The sequence below is a fragment of the Fukomys damarensis genome, unplaced genomic scaffold (assembly GCF_012274545.1).
Source record: "Fukomys damarensis isolate Sample0158 unplaced genomic scaffold, DMR_v1.0_HiC HiC_scaffold_39, whole genome shotgun sequence".
Classification (NCBI taxonomy): Eukaryota; Metazoa; Chordata; class Mammalia; order Rodentia; family Bathyergidae; genus Fukomys; species Fukomys damarensis.
The window spans coordinates 54,912,817-54,917,833 of NW_022900951.1; the positions used below are offsets into that span (position 1 = coordinate 54,912,817).

General features: G+C 39.1%; 1 non-coding gene across 1 annotated transcript; it reads right to left on the reverse strand.

The window, feature by feature from the left end:
- Positions 1-1,418: 1,418 nt before the first annotated feature.
- Positions 1,419-1,523, reverse strand: LOC117284834. Its single transcript, XR_004515912.1, has one exon. It is a non-coding gene; the product is annotated as a U6 spliceosomal RNA (small nuclear RNA).
- Between the last annotated feature and the right edge of the window lie 3,494 nt (positions 1,524-5,017).

Below are 5,017 nucleotides of genomic sequence, written 5' to 3' on the forward strand. Positions count from 1 at the left end.
TGTGTCACCCCAGGCACAAAGAAATAGGGCCAAGCAATCATAAATTGAAACCTCTTTAATAGTGATCCAAAATAAACGTCAGGTATTTTGTTACAGTGACAGAAAGCCCTACGCACTGAGTTTGATGACAGCTTGACTTAATGATACTTCAAACTTGGAACCCTTACTTTAAATTTTTTTTTCAGTTTTTTTGGGGGGTACACGTTTGCAACACATAATATTTCCATTTCTCACGCAGTGGTTGGTACATGTACATAACACATCTTAATTCTTTGTTCGTCCTTTTTCCCTTCCCTTCCTTCCCCTCCCTCCACTTCCATCACTTGTCCCCTTCTCTTTTGCAAAAGATCTGTCTCCCTATTTACTATTATCTTCTTTTATTTTTGCTCTTTATTTATAGTTTGAGTTTCTTACACAGTGGCACCTCAGTTCATGAACAATTTTGTTTGCCAACAATTTTTGAAGCATTTGGCAAAATTTTGTTTTTGTTTGCAAGCTCCATCACGTGAGGAACATGACCACAACCATCTTTCATGCACAACCACAAACATGGCCATCTTTTCCACAATTGTGGAACAAATTAAGTTCACGAACCAAGGTACCTCTGTTTAAGAGAAACCGTGCAATATGTAATAAACTTGTGTATTTCACTTAACATTATAGTCTTAAGGCGCATCCATTTTTCTACAAATGACTTGAGTTTATCCTTCTTTATGGCAGCGTGTATGTCACATTTTCTTTATCCTTTCTGTATTGATGAACACATAAGCAGCTTCCAGATTCAGCTATTGTGAATTGTGCTGCTACAAACATGAGTAAATATATCACTATAATATGATGAGTTTAACTCTTTCAGGAAAACACCTAGAATGGAATAGCCGGGTCAAATGGAATTTCTACTTTTAGGGTTCTGAGAAATCTTCATATTGATTTCCATAACGGTTGGACTAGTTTACATTCCCATCAACAGTGTAGAAAGGTTTTTTGGCCCTGCAGCCTCTCCAGCATTTGTTATTATTTGATTTCTTGAAGGTGATCTTTTGCCAGGCTAGTGATGCTGAATATATTAAATACATTTACAATATTTTCTTTTTCTTTTCTATCAGTATGTTTTTGTGATATATAATACACTCATTTTGGAATATTAGTACATATTGCATCTTAATCCTTCATATATCCCGTTTCCTTCCTCTTCTTTCTTCCCATCGCCTCGATCTCTAGATCCCCTTCCCATCCCCACAAAGTCTATTTTCCTGTTCCCTATCATCTATCTTTTATTTTGCTAATTATCTACATGATGAATTTCTCCCATAAGAGAAATCATGTTGTGGTATTTAAGCTTCTGTGTCTGACTTATTTCATTTAACATTATGATCTCAAGGTGCATCCATTTTCCCACAAATGACTCAAATTTATCAATAAATATGAAATACTTCATACATCTGCAAGTCATCCTTGTGCAGGAGCCATGCTAATCTCTGTATCCTTCAAATTCTTAGTATATGTGCTGCTGAAGCAAGCACGGATATATACTTCCCTTTGGGTGTTTGGGTGTTGGTGGCCTCGCTGTCTCTGTCTAGGTGTTCTGTAAGTATTTCTGGCAGTGTTGGCTTAGTGGTCATGTATTTATTCAGAACTTCTTTGTCATGGAAAGTCTTTACTTCTCTGCCAAATTTGAAGGCTAATTTTGCAGTATATACAAGTCTAGGTTGGCAATTCTTTTCCTTATGGCTTGAAAATTTCACCAAGCTGTCTTGAGAAATCTGCTACTATTCTGATAAGCTTGCCTTTGTAGGTTACTTGCTGTTCTTCTGTAACAGCTTTTAGTATTCTCTATTTGTGTTCAATTTCTGGAATTGTGGTTATGATATGTTGTGGAAAGTTTCTTCTCTGACCAAGGCTATTTGAGGTTATACATGCTTTGTGTACTTGAACATTGAATACTTTCCCTAGATTTGGAAGTTTTTTCTGCTGTGGTTTTGGTAAATAAATTTTTTATACCCTTTGAGTTATCTTCTAATGTTTTGTTTTATTTTTAAACAGAGCCTGGCTATTTAGCTCAGGCTGGACTTGAACTCATTAGGTAGTCCAAGAACTGATGGCGATCCTCCTGCCTTGGCCTCCCAGCTGCTGAGATTACAGGCATGCACCACCACACCCAGCTAATTTTTCCTCCATTTCTATAATTCTGGGGATTTTCTTTTTGAGTCATCTAGCATTTGTAGGATTCAGTTTCCACGGTATCTTGTTGTTTTTAGGTTATCATTGAGTACATGATCTGGTACACCAGCATTGTCTTCAAGTTCTGACCCTGTCCCCTCACATTGGTCAAACCTGCTACATATAATTTCCATTGAATTTCTCATATCCAGGATTTCTGTTTCATTTGCTTTTGCAATTTCTAATTCTTTATCAAAATGGTCATTAACATTTTATATCATCTTGCTTAACTTCATCGGCTTATTATTTATTCCTCCTTTAAGCTCACTGAATATTTTATTAATTAAATTTTTATCTGTGTATTTATATCCTCTTTTTGCTAAATGTCTTATAAATTTTCTTATGTGTTTCCTCTTTTATCTCTTCAAACATTTTGACCATTTGCTTTTTGAGTTCTTTGCCTGTAACTTCCTTCACTTTAGTAAGATCAGCTTGGAGGAAATTACAGGTGTTTGGAGGCATCTTGCTGCTTTGGTTTCTTGTTTCTATTGTTTTTGTGTTGCACATTGAAGATCTGTTAAGGTAGAAAAATTCTGTCACTACTGTGGAAATCTCTATAGTTAGATTCTGCCTCTCTGTGATGTATCCTTGAGTTTGGTTATGTTTTGGTGTTTATACCTCTCTACAACCTACTCGACATAAGCAAGTCAGTCCCAGTCACTGTATTATAAGGAAGGAACAATTGATTATATCAGAATCTACAGAAACAATCATATATCAATCATAATTTAAACCTTGTTTTGACTATTTCATACTTTTTTTCTTTTCAATAATGCAGGAAGGCAATGGATTGGTGCTTATGACAAGTAGGCTGGGCGGTAGAGGATGAGGGAAGGATTAGGAAGAAGAAAAGAAAGAAAATTAGTTCAGCAAGAAGGGACAATGAAAACAGAGATAGCAATTGAAAGTAAGGAAAGAGATAAGATTTGGTGATATTATTTTTATATCTAAAATGGAAGGAGGGGTTGTTGAGAGATTATCTGCAGTGGCAGAGAAAAGAAAGAAGCAGGAAGGAAGTATGACTGGAGATTGAGGGAAGCTGTTAAAGAGGGTTGGAACCAATAATAAACTGATAAAAAGCTTGTTTTCGAATCCTGCATACACAATTTTTGGTGCAAGTTACTCTAATATGACCATGGAATATTCTTTTTAAGCTAAAGCACTAAATAATTCTTTTCCATTTTACATATACAAACATCCATATATAGATGATATAGATATCAGATGAAAATAGACCAGGAAAAGAAAGAGATAAAGGCGAAAATCATTGATAAAAGAAAATAATAAAAATGACACAGGCACAAAAAGTAGTGAGTTCTCTCTGGGTAGACGGAGCTGTTAGATTTCAGCTGTGTTCCCATGGGCATGACTAGCTGTGTGTTTTGTCTCCATCCTATGATCAGACACCTTTAATTGGTTTGCAGGGTCGGGGGAGGCAGAGCAGTACTGGTCAACCACTCTACCGATTTCTGGGGCAGCCCACTTCTTTCCTTGGTGACCCCTGCAGCTGTTTATGTCTGCTCCCTCCACACTACTGTGAGTGCACCCACACAGCTTTCTTGGATCCCCTCCTCCTCCCTGTCTCTGTGCCTTCTCCTAGCTTTTTGTCCATACATCTCATAGAATGTCCATATAGCACGGGAGTTCGGTGGTACCTGGAGTTGGAAGGGGTAGGCATTTGCATAAAACCCAATAATCTAGATGCCAATGGGAGGGTACTCATGTGGGCTTTGCTTTAGTGGCTAATGGAATGGATCCCACATGAGCACCAAGCTCTGTGGTGGCTCGGAAGGCATAGAGTTTATGGAGTTTGTGGAGGTTGGGACAGGGGGTGGGGATATGTCCACTATGGCATCATGCAAGTGACTCTTCTCCACCCCTGGATCACTCCAGTCACAATCGCCGCATGCTTCTGCCTGTTTCAGGGTCTCTATCCAGAACCACATCCCAGTTCCAAAGACTCATTGGTCCTAACTTAATTTCTGCCCTCTGATTGGCCCCCAATCTTCATTAGAGTCCTAATCTGAGGAGTCTTTCTTCTGTGCATATTTCTCCTCTGCCCAGTCTCCCAGTGGGAAGGGAACTGGGACAGGCAGGCACGGGGGTGGGTGGGTGGAGTGCACAGCTGGGCACCGATCACAGGCACCTAGGTGCAGGTCACCTGGGCTCAGATCACCACCACCTGAGCAGAGATAACTGCCACCAGCTGTTTCACCAGATTTCTTCCTACTTCTCTCAGCTTCTTCCTTCAGAAATTCAGTACTTTCCCAAAAGAGCCCATTTGCCAGAGCTGAGTGCCAGGGCTGAGAAAATACCCTGCTTTTCCCTCTAGACACTCCCGAGACTGAATATTGTCTGTTGGGTTCCTCCTTTAAATTGCCTTCCTGTGCCTGGGTTTTTTCTTTTCCTCCTGTTTCCCAGTAACTGCAGATCCTGGCAAGTGACCTCCAAGTATCTTGTGAGTGCTGCTAGCTCTAATTCCCAATCTTCCCTAGCCAATTTAACAATATTTTCAAGCTTATGATGGGTTTATCCAGATGCAACCCCATCAAAAGTCAAGGAGTATCTGTGTCAAATGCAGGCAACCTTATTCAATGTCTTATTGTTTAGGGAGACTTACATGCATATGTGATAAAATTACAAATAAAAGCAAGGCAATGATAGATAAACATATCAGTGTAGTGGTTACTTATGGTGGGGAGGACATGGGGAAATAAGATCAGGCAGAGGCACACAAGCACTTTGGAATATAATAGTAACATCTAGCTCTTAACCTGGGCAGTAGAACATGTTTTCA